The sequence below is a fragment of the Myotis davidii genome, unplaced genomic scaffold (genome assembly GCF_000327345.1).
Source record: "Myotis davidii unplaced genomic scaffold, ASM32734v1 scaffold370, whole genome shotgun sequence".
NCBI lineage: Eukaryota > Metazoa > Chordata > Mammalia > Chiroptera > Vespertilionidae > Myotis > Myotis davidii.
This window is the reverse complement of record NW_006288615.1, coordinates 13,355,001-13,369,812: the sequence shown is the minus strand read 5'-3', so window position 1 is coordinate 13,369,812 and position 14,812 is coordinate 13,355,001. Positions and strand designations below refer to the sequence as shown.

General features: G+C 38.3%; 1 protein-coding gene across 1 annotated transcript in view; it reads left to right on the top strand.

Moving 5' to 3' along the window:
* The first annotated feature begins 6 nt into the window (after nt 1–6).
* AGPS (alkylglycerone phosphate synthase) overlaps nt 7–14,812 on the top strand; it is a 137,023-nt gene continuing 122,217 nt past the window's right edge. The window contains exon 1 of the mRNA XM_015561967.1: nt 7–49. The gene's annotated coding sequence lies outside the window, so the exon portion shown is untranslated. The remainder of the gene's footprint in view (nt 50–14,812) is intronic.

Genomic DNA, 14,812 nt, shown 5'->3' with positions numbered 1-14,812 from the left:
CCCCGGCCCCTCCCGCCCCTCAGGAGTCGGGCACCATCCCCAAGAAGCGGTGAGTAGCGGCTCGGCCCCGGCGGCGGTGAGGGAGCAGGCCGGCGCCCTGCGGGAGGGCGAGGCGAGGTGGAAGTGCAGGAACCGGTGGGCGAAGGCATCCGGTGCCGGGAAGTCCTGACACCTCGCCTATGAGAGACTGGACCAGACGCAGGGCTGCTGGGCGGGGGCGAGCGCAATGGGAGTCACAGAACCGAAGGAGTGTTCTTGGGGAAGCTTTGGAGAGGACTCTTGCCTTGGCTTCCTCCTGCCAGGGACTCATTTTCGATCTTGGACTAATACTTTCGGGGCCCAGATCTTGGGATGGACAGAAGAGGCTCTGCGTTGAACCTTCGAGGATATTTAAGTTTGTGCTAGATGGTGAAGCTCCCCTCACTGGCGCAGGGGAGCTGGTTCTTGGAAGAAGGCACCGACTGGTTTCTGCTTAGGGGCAGGGTCTCCTGCTTTGGGGGGAGATACCCAGGGGTGGGTAAGAAGTAATGAGCTTCAGACACTCGATAGTGATTTCAGGGAGTGGTGGTCGTTACTGAAGCTGAAAGATCTTAACTTCCTACTTTTTTGGAGAAATCCTAAAGCTCTGATGAAAGCTGCGAGGAGAAGGTATTTTCTGAGATGCGACTTTGTCAGCGTGGATAAACTTTCAGAGTTGGGGGAAAAAATGTTGCTAATGATCGCGTGCTTTCATTGTGCCAGATATTGTGCTAAATGTATTATTTCTTTGACTCCTGTCTCCAGACAATGAGATAGGTGTAGTTATCTACCGTTTTACAGATGAAGAAATTAAAAAGATTTTCAGGGCTGCTTGCAGGCTTGACAGGTATGCCGTGTGGCAGGTTAGAATTCGAAAGCACATCAAGTTAACTTTAGGGTCAAGTTCTTAAGCTGTACTGCCGTTGGTGAATTTATTAATTCAACATGTATTGAGTCCTTCCTTAGTACATCCCCATTGTACTAGGAATACAGAGATTTAAGAATGCAGTGTTTACTTTTCAGGAACTAATAGTCTTGTAAGATAAAGTTGTATAATACAGTCTGATAAGACACCAGCTGATAATCATAGCAAATGATCACTTCACCCAGTTTTGGATATGTATTTGTTAGGGCAAAGGCTTTCCAGAATAAGGATCGTCTGAGTAAATCTTGAAATTTGTGTTGGAATTAGCCTGCCAACGGAGAAAAGTGTTCTTGGCAGAAAAAGTGCCTTCACAGATACAGCAGTGAGGCAGGTTAGGGAACTGCTGGGGGTGAAGTGTGACAGAAAGGGGTGAGAATGACAGGGGATGAGGGCTGGAGAGACTGGGCCTTGTTTTCGCCACTTTATGTGAGACGAAACATTACATTTGCCCTTTGGAAAGGTAACATTGGGGACTGAATTGAAGAAGGTTAAGGATATGGGAACATAGACCTGAGTTTGAATTTCCACTACACTTTCAGCTGCATGACTTAGGCATGTCGCTTAACTTCTCAGAGCTTCTGTTCCCCCATCTGTGAAAATGAAGACCATAATATCTGCTTGGCAGTGTTGCGGTGAGAACAGAAAAATGTAGGGTTCAGTAATCAAGTGCTTAATGCAATGCTGGTTACATAACCCCTCAACAAATGGTTGATACAATTTTCGTTCAGTCCAAAGACAGGGAGACCAATTACTAGTAAAAGACTTTTATCCTAATGAGAAATACTATTTGAAAAAAATAATAGGAGTTAAGTTTTCCATAACTTGCTTACTGAATGGTGGGGGATGGAGGAATCAAGGATCATACCTTGGCCTCTGGCTTCACTTGATATTATATTAGCTATCAGTGGGTTTAAAACTTAAGTTTTCCAAATGGCTTTATGTACATTTATGTCTATTCATTCACATACAACTCTGTGTGATTATTTATTTACATGCAGGTTCACACTCTTAGAACTAAATAGGTAGGTCAGTGTATTCCTATGGTTGGATTTAGGGGCCTTGGTCTACAGTATTTGGAGAAAAATAGTAAGTCTTCTTGTAAGTTACATTGGGATAGTGAATAAGGCTTCCATGGTTGAAGATGATTGGTCTGGGGTCCCCTGTGTGGCTACACGGTGGTTTGAAGGCACAGCTGTAAACCATTGATGGCGTGGATTAATTACAAAGGGTAGAAAACTCTATCTCAGTGGTTCTCAACCTTGGCCTCTGGAATTAGGCCCAGAAATCAGGATTTTAAAAAGATTCCCAGGTGATCTAATGTGCAGCCAAAGTTGAGAACCACTGCTCTATCTGGTCTTTGATTTAGGATTAGGTGTGGTTAGTTGTAAAATCTAGTCCTATAGTGCTGTTTTGAGGTTTGAATCAAATATGAGGGAACACAAAAACTTGTATTAAATGGAACATAAAAAGCTTCCTCAGGGAGTGACCTATTTAATATATTGTTCATGTGGAACCCAGGTTTTTCTTTTAAGGAAGACAAAAGAAGGAGCCAGCATTTATTTTATCTAATAAAGTGGTGTATGTCAGTTGTTTGGTGATGTATGTTCTTTGTGTAACTTTTATTACCTTGGATGATGTTATTGCTCGTAACTCTTTTTATCTCTTGACTGGTTATCGTCATGGTATTGGAGGAGTGACTTCTTGAAACTCCATGTTTTCATTCCTCTTACAGAATAGCTGTGCATGTTAATTTACGCAGTATTTATGAGTGGTTGCTTTAGGACATGCATTTTCCCAGGTGTGGGAGGTAAAGAGGTAAGCAATAGGCCTTGGCCTGAAAGAATTCACCACCTAGCAGGGGAGATACACATTCCAGTACCTGTTGGGTAGAGCCACTGTAGATAAAGGTACAGATGTAGCACAAAGGAAAGAAAGTGATATACTCTATATGGGAGGTCAGGGAAGCTTTCTGGAGATGGTTTTAAAATATGGGTGATAATGTGGCAGGTTGATTGAATGATGAGGGGAGTTTGTATCAGGCAAAGGAAATAAATAGCATATAGCAAAGAAAGGGGCATGAAAGTGCGTATTGTATTTAGGTAACTCAGCAATTTAGTTTAGGCAGAAGTGGGAGTAAAGTGAAAAGAAGAGGGCTCTGGCAGGTCATGAGGCTTCTGGCCTGTAGGTCATCATTCATTCATTCACTCATTCATGCATGCATGCTTGAGTGCTTACCATGCAATATATAGCAGTGAACAAAAACTCTGCCCTTATGGATTTATATTCTAGTTCAGCGGTCACCCACCTTTCAGACCTCATGGACCACCAGTGGTCCACGGACCACTGGTTGGTGACCGCTGTTCCAGTTGAAGTGGAGATAGTGAACAAACAAGTAATATAGTACTATCTAGCACAGTGGTTCCTAATGCCGAGACCCTTTAATACAGTTCCTCATGTTGTGGTGACCCCCAACCATAAAATTATTTTCGTTGCTACTTCATAACTGTAATGTTGCTACTGTTATGAATCGTAATGTAAATATCTGATATGCAGGATGTATTTTCATTGTTACAAATTGAACATAATTAAAGCATAGTGATTAATCACAAAAACAATATGTAATTATATATTTAACATGTGTTTTCCAATGGTCTTAGGCGGCCCCTGTGAAAGGGTCGTTCGACCCCCAAAGGGGTCGAGACCCACAGGTTGAGAACCGCTGACCTAGCAGATGGTATTAAATGTAATCAGGAGAAATGAAGTAGCTGAAGGGGCTAGGTGATGGAGGACCCTTTAAGGAAATGAGTTGGAAAGGAACATTATCAAATTGGGTTTGGGTTTGAGAGAAATGACTCCAGTTCAGTGTTAAGAATGAATTGGAGAAGGATGAGGATGAACATAGGGAGATAAGTTAGGGTGGGCAGTTAGGGTTCAGCTGTAGCAGAACAAGTGAGAAGTAAGGAAGGATTAATCCAAGATAATGGCAATGAGAATATTTGGAAGTTATTGCATTAAGTGCTACTTAAAATTATGTGACTAAATGCTGTGGGGGTTTGGAGATGGTGAAAATAGAAAAGGGATGACAATCCTGAGGAATGTGGACACAATAGCATTGACTGGTGAAATCAACTTACCTGGATTCCTATGAGTTGATTCTACTTCTATCCAGGAACACATATTTTCATTATTTGAAATTGCTGAGCAGAGTTTTGACGGTGATGGTTTACTTTTGGACTCTCGGGTTTGTTTTAAGTGCATGTTACTTCATATATGGTTCCGTTATGATCTTGCTTCCGAATGCAGTTTTAGTTTCTTAAAAATCATAGTAAATGTCAGTTAAGTATGTGACATTTTTATGCCTTGGTTTTGGGTTTCTTTAGGTTTTTTTTTAAGTTATTGTAATGTTATGACAAAGATAAAAAAAATTCTTCATTGATATCCATTGAATTTGTAAACAATGATCTTAAAGTCTTTGCAGTGTTCAAATGTTATTTCTGAATTTATAGGATTATTTCTGAATTTATAGCATTTCAGCTTAAAATCATATCTGAAGTTATTACTCAGTTACATATTTTAAATTTGTTGCAAGTCAGCCATTCTTACAGACCAGATTTTCTTAAATTTTTTAAGTTTATAAAAAATCATTTTTTGTTTAGCTTTCTAAAACACAACAAAAAATAACATAACATTTTGCTTTGATTCTTTTAAGTATTTTTATATTTCATTCTGGATCTTTTTGTAGTTGAAATATGCTTACTCATTAAGGAAGGCTGTTTCCGTTTTAGGTAACTGCACTTACTTTTGGCAAGGGAGTTTTGCCTTTTGGGTAAGATTTGGAGCTCTAGGAATCATCTTATCACTCACTAAGAAAACTTTTGTATTGCATGTAATATTTGGCCTTGTCAGCATATCTGAAGTTACCAGAGGTTTGGAATATAATGATGACCAATTTCTTGCTGGCAACGTCACTGGGACTCTTCAAATCCTATTTATAGTTGCAATATTGGTGACTTCATACCATGAAGTGGGGAATGTTCATGCATCCCAGGACCTTGTAAACAAATGTTATATTCAGTTTGCAACTTCCACTCAGATTGATTATATGGTTGGATTTTGCCTTTATGTTTGAACTTTACAGGAATTGGCATTAGGAATATTAAAATGACACCCACTTGAATTCTGTCATTCTGTCAACTCAAATTTTATAAATCAGAGGTACTAGAGCTCTCTGTGATTACGGAAATGTTCTGTAATCTGTGCTATCCAATATGGTAGCCACTAAACACATGTGGCCATTAAGCACTTGAAATATGGCTAGTGTGACAGAAGAGCTAAATTTTAATTTTAATTTCATTTTAATTAATTAAAATTTAAATAGGCATCTGTAGCTAGTGATACCATGTCCGACAGCACAGGTATAAATTGAAACCTAACTCATTATCGATCCTTTTTCATTCCAAATGAAGCTACTTTTTTGGGTTTTCTCACTTCTCATAGTATTAGTACCAATCCTATGGTCACATCCTTCAACTTTTACTACTGAACCACTTTTCATTCTTTTCTGTTAGTATTAAACTGTCTTTTGAATTAATTTATCCAAATTAATAATTCTTAGTCATCCTGCTGCTCATATTTATCTCATCTGATCTTGACCACAAATCAGTAACTGAAGTTCATAAACACTTGCCAGAAAATAGTTACTTGCTGGCTAGTAAGTGGTAGAGCTTAGATTTGAGTCGAGTTCTTTTAGCTCAAGTCTAGAGCTTTTTCCTTGATACTGCACTGATACCACCAAGCTGTATTCATTTCTTCTTCACCATCTTTCTCACATCCATTTTGTGCATTCAGCAAGAATTTATTTATTTGTGTTCTAGGTGTTTGGGCTACATCAGTGAACAAATGGGCAAAGATCTCTGTGTTCATGGAGCTTACATTCTAATGGGTGAAAAAATTAACCAAACATAGTAAGTAAATTATTTAAGTTTGCTAAAAGGTGATAAGTGCTATGGGAAAAAGAAAAAGTGGAGCAGAGTAAGGAGGTTAGGTTCAAATTTCAAATAGGAAGTCACTGGAGAACATGACATTTGAGCAGATATTTGAAGGAGATGAGAGAGTTTAGTTATGCGGATATCTAATTGAATGAGTGATCCAGACAGAGGAATAGTGTGTGCAAATATCCTAAGATGGCGTATTAGGAGAGTAACAGAGACAAGTGTAGCTGGAGTTAGTTCATAACTCCCCAACCCCAACCACTGTTTAAAGCCTGTACCTCTTAAACTTCAGCTTCTCATTTACCTGTCTCTTCTGGTTTACGCTTCAGGGTCTATTGTTTTTGGAACCTTTTTTTTTTTTTTTTATGAGAATTGGAGAGGGGGCATTTGGCTATTGTCTGTTACCTCTTACCTATGATTTCCCATATTGTGAATAGTAACTTTAAAATCATACTGTTAAGTATCATACCATCTAATATCTAGGCCTGGAGCCTTTAATTCATTTAAAACAGCTAGATGCTCTCTTGCCATTGCCTCACCTGTTTGAAACTTCATCAGCCAAGTTTGTTGGCAATTTATTCAGTGTTTTCTATGTGCTAAGTACTAGGGAAGATTAACACATTAGTTTTTGCCTCCTGGAGCTTACAGGTCTACCAAGGAAGACTGATGTGTCTTTTATTACTGCAAGGTCCTAGGTGCTATAACAGAGGTATGGGAGGGGAATGGTGACTGATACAGCAATGGAAGGACAACTTCATTTCAAAGAAATATAGATTACAAGTGTTTGGAGATCATCATTCTATGTCAAGATGTTAATGCAAAAATTCTTAAATCTGAGAGTGAAAACATTGATAAGAGCATTGCCTTTGGATGAGAATAGGATCAAAAAATTACTGTAAGAGAATATGGACAATATAATCTATATATATAAAAACCAAGTGATCAGACGGTAGAATGACCAAAATGACCCGAATAACCGGCTCCCCCCAACCTCCCGTGGCGCCTCCCCACAGCCTGCCCCTTCCCTGATTGACCCCAACCACCCCAATAGGGGGCGGGACTGGCCGGCCAACCACCCGCGGCCCTTCCCCCAAGCCTGCCCAACTAATCGGCCCCCATTGGGGTGGGCCAGCCAGACCCCACCCATGCACGAATTCTAGTAAAGTATAAAACTGGTATGACAGTTGGCTATAGTAATGATGGGAGCCTTTAAAGTAAAGTATCTGGATAGCTTTTAGAAGTCTTATTTTGATAGCAGCAGAATATGTGGAGTTATTTTACAATGATAAAAAAATGTAAGGATAAATAATTTATTCTGAAATGTCATAGGTCTTTATTGCAGATAAAATAAAATGAAGGCAAACATCCAAACTAATTAAGAGATATTCATTATAGCGTCTTGACATTTTTTTCAGATATGATGTGTGTGTATAAAGTCATGCTGTAATATTGTGTTTAAACTAATATTCACTGTCTTGTATATAACTTTCCATGAATGTGCAATACCTTCAGTGACTCTATAAGTATTATATGATGGTACTATAAATTTAGTACCAACTATATTATATTGTTTCCAATTTTTTCCTATTATAAAGAATGTTATGATAGGGTTTTTATAATTCTTTAAATATTTCCTTAAGGCACATTTTTAAGTAGAATTTTAATGAGTCAGAGAGCATTGGGATATATCCTTCATTTATCTCAGTGGGAAGAAGCAGAAATAAAGGACAACTGCTTATTTGGACTTAATTCTGACCAAGAATAAAGAATTAGAAATGATTTGAATCCTAGGAAAAAGATTGCCATTGTGTTTGAGCACGTTTATATCTTATAATTTAAGAAAGCAGCTTTCTAGAAATTCAGATTCAAAGGAAATTAGATGCTTTGGCCTGAGTTGCTAAGGGGAAACCAAAACATGACGACAGGGAGTCTAGGAAACAGTGCTTAACCCTGCCTGGGTCTCAGGTGATGAGGAGAGCTGAGGCAACTGGCTTAGATGTGCCAATTTAAATTCTTCTTTTTTAAAAAATATATTTTATTGGTTTTTTACAGAGAGAAAGGGAGAGAGATAGTTAGAAACATCGATCAGCTGCCTCCTGCACACCCCCTACTGCGATTGTGCCCGCCACCAAGGCACATGCCCTTGACCGGAATCGAACCCGGGACCCCTCAGTCTGCAGGCTGACGCTCTATCCACTGAGCCAAACTGGTTAGGGCCCAATTTAAATTCTTATTGTTATCAGTAAATAATGTACACTCCACACGTATTTTGATGGCTTGTACTTCATGTTTGGGCAAATCCCTCTGTGTGAGGTGGTGCACTTTAAGGATTATAGTGTCAGCAGTTTTCTTTCCTCCCAACATACCATTTTGAAAACATTTAAACATACTGCAAAGTTGAATATTATAACACATACCAACTAACTAAATTCTGCCATTAATATTTTATTATGCTTGCTTATTACATATTTATCCATTAATCTGTCCTCTTCTTCGTCCAGTATTAGTTCATCTCATTTTTGATGAATTTTAAAGAAAATGAGGAGATTCATTTTTAAAGTAAAATTTCCTACATTAGCTTTCACCACTAATGGGGGAATTTTTAAGTTAATATCTCTAACTCTATAATCTCTATTTTCTTGGTGATTTCACATATTTATAATCTCTTCTTGAAATAAAATTTAAAATGTAGATATTTTTTAAGTAAAAGGTTCTACTTTTGTTTTCCTATATTGGGCTTGATTCCCAAATAGTGTTTTGTCTACTTAGTCTTTACAAAGTAGTTGTACCGTCACAACATAACTATTAGACGGCTAGTCTGATTTTGGTTTTATTTCCAAATTTTTACCTGATATCTGTCATTATTTTTAGAAAAAACACTCTAGTTTGCCTTCAGATTTTATACAAGTGGTACCCATTTTAAAAAGAATTTCTTGTTTTGTAGTATGTGCATTAATTAGGACTTCCAGTTACAAATATTAATTTGTAAGGCTGAAAAGGGGAATTTATTATAAGAGTACAGGGGCACCAAAGAACCCGAGGACAGGAATGGAGCTTCGCCTCCAGCTGGAATTATAACTAAGAACCAGAAAGCTATCAGATTTCTTGCTGGCTTTCCTTCCTTCTTGCTAGTATCTACTGTGTATTTCCCTAAGCAGATCAGCCTTTCTGCTCTTCTGTCCAATGGTAAAATATAGCCACCCCTCTTCTCCAGCCAGTAGCATAGAATTATTGAACCCTCTTGTTCCCAGTAGATGGGTCACATGCCTACATCGCTCTAATCAGCTATTGCCTGGAAAGTAGTGGTCGTGCTCTTAGTATAAGAATTGCCCAGGCAGCTGGAAGAGCTGAACTAACTCTGGCCGTCTTGCCTTGAAAGATGTCACAGCCAGACCGTCTGCTCATCTTTTTTGATGATTCCTTCAAGATTCCCAGAATCTTGCTTCATGAGTTTTCCTGTTTATTTCCTTCAGTCGTCGGTCTTTTTTTTTGACATTTCCTGCTTCTTAAAGGCATGTGAATAAGAGCCTTTGAAATTGTTTTCTGCTTATGTCAGTGACTCCTGGAAATGGCCCTTAATAATTTAATTATAAAATTCCTAGTCATCCTCTTAACCAGTTCCCAGTAGATAGATATCCTGGTAGATATCCTTATCTCTTTCCTTAGCTCCCATGATATTGCACTATCCTAGTTTTCTTCCTACCTTTCTGGTCATGCTTTTGCTGACTTTTCTTCTTTTTGCTTCCTAAATTTACAAATCCTTAAGATCAATTTTCAGTTCTTTTTTATTTCCTCCCTTAATATCAGCTAGGTAGATTGTATTAGCTTTTACCTCTATAAGGGGAATTCTGTAAAGCAAATCTTATGTTAAGATATATGAATAACTTTGACATCTCCATTTCCTTCCCCATCTTTGACTATATTTTTAGGCACTTTGTTTTTTTTAAACATTTTTAAAACTAATTTCAGAGAGGAAGGGAGAGGGAGAGAGAGAGAGAAACATCAGTGGTGAGAGAGAATCATTGATCGGCTGCCTCCTGTACACCCTTCCCTGGGGATGGAGCTTGCAACCCAGGCATGTGCCCTGACTGGGAATTGAACCGTGACCTCCTGCTTCATGGACAGTGTTGGCCTTTTTTATGGTCTTGCCAAGGGTATGGGTGGGCTTTCCCCTGGATGACAGCAAAGAAAGGGATCTCAGAGTCTTGGTTTCTGTGTTAAAATGACAAATTTTTTGGAGATATTCATATTTTCTTTGCTTTGTTTACTTTTATAGTGTTTGCAGAAGTGTAAGGCTGTAGCAGAAATGAGCTTTACTCACTTATACATTGGTCTGTATAATAAGCTTGTGATTTAATTCCTCTTCCTATTACTAGCAAGCAGGGAGGGAGCAATGAAAGTGAATTGACATTTTCCCAGTTGATGGTAGAGAAAGTTTGGATCACCACATTGATTATAAATGGACAGTGGAGGGAACAAATCATGAAATTTAAAGTATAGTCCAGGGAACACATGTGGCCAAGGGAAGTATACATCTTTTTTGGTTGTCTTTTGCTAAGACAACTTCGAAATACTGATTTGGGTTGTTTTCCTCATTTATGTAGCCCAGTACATGAAGCTAACCAATAGTATGTATGGTTGTGTCTTTCTAGGATTCCAGAATGGCAGGTATCAAGCTTGTATACATCTGTATAGGTGTACATGCCTGAACACAAAATATTAGGAATATATACTACTACAAATAAAAATGGCTAATAGTCTGTACAGTATTACCCCCTTATCCGTGTGGGATACGTTCCAAGACCCCAATGGGTGCCTGAAGCCTTGGATAGTACCAAACCCTATGTATGTGTGTGTATATATATGTATATATACATATACATATATATACACACACTATGTTTTTTTCCTATACATACATACCTATGATAAAGTTTAATTTGTAAAGTAGGCACACTAAAAGATTAACAACAATAACTAATAGTAAAATGGAACAATTGTAACAATATACTGTAATAAAAGTTATGTGAATGTGGTCTCTATCTTATTGTACTGTACTCACCCTTCTTGTGATGCTGTAAGGTTATGATACAATGCCTATGTAGCTAGATGAAGTGAGGTGAATGATGTAGGTATTGTAACGTAGCATTAGACTATTATAAGGGTGACTTGAACCCAAGCACTACGATGCTGTGAGAATCAATCTGATAACCTAGATGTTTACCAAGTGACTGGAGGGCGGTGGCTTAAACAGCAGGGAGATGCTGGACAAAGGGATGAGTCACATCCCAAGCGGAAGGGAACAGGATAGCAAGAGATTTTCATCACGTTACTTAGAATGGCCCGCTATTTAAAACTTATAAATTGTTTATTTCTGGAATTTTTTATTTAATATTTTTGGACTGCAATTGACTGAGGGTAATCACCACGGGTAGCTGAAACTCTGGAAAAGCAAAACTGCAGATGGCGGGGGGCAGGGGGAGGAGGAGAGGGGGTGGTGCTACTGTATACTGTGATTTTCAAGTCAATAAGAATAAATAAATTTTTCCCTAAAAGGAAAAGAAAATGGACTAATGCAACAAAAAAGACATATTTGAAATGAATAATAAGCAAGAAAACAAACTTCAATAGTAATTTTTAAAAAGCCAATAAAATACCCATAGTACATAATATTTTCCTCATCAAATTGTCAACAAAAACTATATAATATCCACTGTTGAGGGGAATTTGTATATAGGCTCACACTGCGTCATAGGTTGTGCTCCTCCAGGAGATTTCATCACGCTACTCAGAATGATCCACAATTTAAAACTTAGTAATTGTTTATTTTGGGAATTTTTATTTAATATTTTCGGATTGCAGTTGACCGTGGGTAACTAAAACTGTAGAAAGGAAAACAGAAAAGGGGAATTACTATATTTCTGTTTTCAAAGAGATTATCCAAACAATAATGAATTTCTAATTGTTAGAATTTGGTAGGGAATAAGAGAAGTTTGGGGGAAAGGGAAGGCACCCCAGGAACCTGCAGTGAATAGTGAATGCTATATTATTCTGCCAAGGGATAAGGTTGGCCTTGCCTTATTTGCCCCAGTCCTCCCTTCTTTCCCCACTCCTTTGTGCCTCTGTCTATAAGATTTTTCCTTCCATATCTATATATTCCTTTCCTTCCATTCATCAATTCATAGCAAGTGTTATAAGGAATTGGACCTCGTGGACACGATTTTCTTAAAAAAATATTTTAAATGAAATTTTCTCCTCAACTAAAATATCACTTTATTTTTTAAAATTAAATTTATTGGGGTGACATTGGTTAATAAGATTATGTAGGTTTTAAGTATACATATGTATGATACTTGATCTGTATATTACACTGTGTGCCCATCACCCAAAGTCAATTCACCTTCCATTACCATACCTTGGCTCCCTTTTACCCTTTACTACTCTTTCACCCCCCTTTCCTCTGGTAACCATCATACTGTTGTCTGTGTCTATGAGTTTCAGTTTTATATCTCAAATATGAGTGAAATCATATGGTTGTCAGCTTTTTCTCACTGACTTATTTTGCTTAGCATAATATTCTCCAGGCCCGTCCATGTTGTCACAAATGCAGTATTGTATCTTTTCTCATGGCTGGGTAGAATTGTGTGGTATATATGTACCGTATTGTCGTTATCCAAAAGGACACTCTCGTTGTTTCCATGTCTAGGTTACTGTGAATAGTGCTGCATTGAACATAGGGGTGCACATGTCTTTTGGAATAAATATTTTTAAGTATTTTCAGGTTGATATCCAGAAGAGGGATTTGGGTCATTTGGTAACTCAGTTCTTAGTTTTTTGAAGAACCGCTACACTGTTTTCCGTAGTGGCTGTGCTAGCTTACTTTCCCACCAGCAGTGACGATAGTTCCTTTTTACCCACAACCTCGCTAACACTTGCTATTACTTGTCTTGTTAATAGCCATTCTAACAGGTATGAGGTATTTCATTGTAGTTTGATTTGCATTTCCCTAATAGCTAGTGAAGTTGAGCTTTCATTTATCTGTTGGCCATTTGTGTATCTTCTTGGAAGAAGTGTCTGTTCAGGTCCTTTGCCCATTTTTTAGTTGGATAGTTTGTTTGATGTAGAGTCTGATGAGTTCTTTATATATTTTGGATATTAACCGCTTATCAGAGCTGTTGTTTGCAAATATCATCTCCCACTGAATCAGTTATCCTTTTGTTTTGTTGGCATTTTTCTTTTGCTGTGCAGAAGCTTTTTAGTTTGTTATAGTCTCATTTATATTTGCTGTTATTTCCCTTGCCTTTGGGGTCAAATTCATAAAATCTTCCGTAAGACCAAGGTCCATGAGTTTAGTACCTAAGTTTTCTTATATGTAATTTATTGTTTCAGATCTTATATTTAGGTCTTTGGCCCATTTTGAATTAATTTTTGTACATGGGGACAAGCTGTAGTTTAGTTTCATTCTTTTGCATGTGGATTTCCAATTATCCCAGCACCAGAGGATTTCTTACAGCGTTCCCACATCGGGAGTCGAACCCGGTCCGCCTGGGTGAAAACCAGGAATCCTAACTGCTAGACAATGTGAGACAGAGGATTTCTTTTCTCCATTGTGTGTTTTTGGCTCCTTTATCAAAAATTATTTCCCTCTATATATGTGAGGAGGAGTTCCTGCAATGAATTTGATTGTAATAGGATCTTTGTTCATTCTCCCATTTTTTAAATTTTTTTTTTTTTTTTTTTTTTTTGTCAATCCTAACCTGAGGGTATTTTTTCCATTGCTTTTTGGAGAGAGCGGAAGGGAGGAAGGGGGGAGAGAGAAATATCAATGTAAGAATGACACATTGATTGGTTGCCTCTCTCGCTCGCCACGACTGGGGCCAGGAATTGAATCTGCAAACCCAGGTATGTGCCCTTGACTGGGAATCGAACCTGAGACCATTTAATGAGCAGGCCAATGCTTTCACCACTGCTCTGTCCAGGGTTGTGTGTGTCTGTTTTTCTACCAATACCATGCTGTTTTGATTATCCTTGCTCTGTAGTATAATTTGAAGTCAGGTAGTGTGATTTCTCTAGCTTTGTTCTTTTCTCTCAGCTTGCTTTGGCTATTCAGGGTCTTTTGTGGTTCCATACAAATCTATTTTTTGTTGGAACTATTTTTCATTGAGTATGATATTGGCTGAGGGTTTATCATATAAGACCTTTATATTTATTTAAAAAATGACAACGAAATATCACATGATCTCACTCATATGTGGAATCTAAGTAACAAAATAAGCTGATGAACGGAGTGGATCCAGAGACATGGAACAGAATGTGGAATCTCGGAGGGGAACCTGGGGAGGGTATGTGGGTGGGAGGTAATCAACCAAAGACCTTTATGCATATATGCATAACCCATGGACAGAGACAATATGGTGGTGAAGGCCTGGGGCAAGGGACAAGGGTGGGCTGGAGGTGGTCTGTGGGAGGAAAAAAGGGAAAAGGGGACATATGTAATAATTTCAACAATAAAGAATTATTTTAAAAAATAAATAATAAATGACAACGGATTTTGATGGGGATTATATTAAATCTTTATATTGCTTTGGATAATGTGGACATTTTAATTATGTTAATTCTTCCAATCCATGAACATGGAATATCTTTCCATTTCATTGTCTCTTTTTCAATCTCTCTTAATAATGCTTTGTAGTTTTCAGTATATACCGTATTTGCCGGCGTATAAGACGATTTTTTGGCCCTGAAAAATATGCCTCCAAGTGGGGGGTCGTCTTATACGCCGGGTACACTTCAGATAGACTGCCCATAGTGCTTGCCCCGTGCCATAGTGGCCTCCCGATGCCCGCCCACTTCATTCCACATACCGTTCAGGAATCAG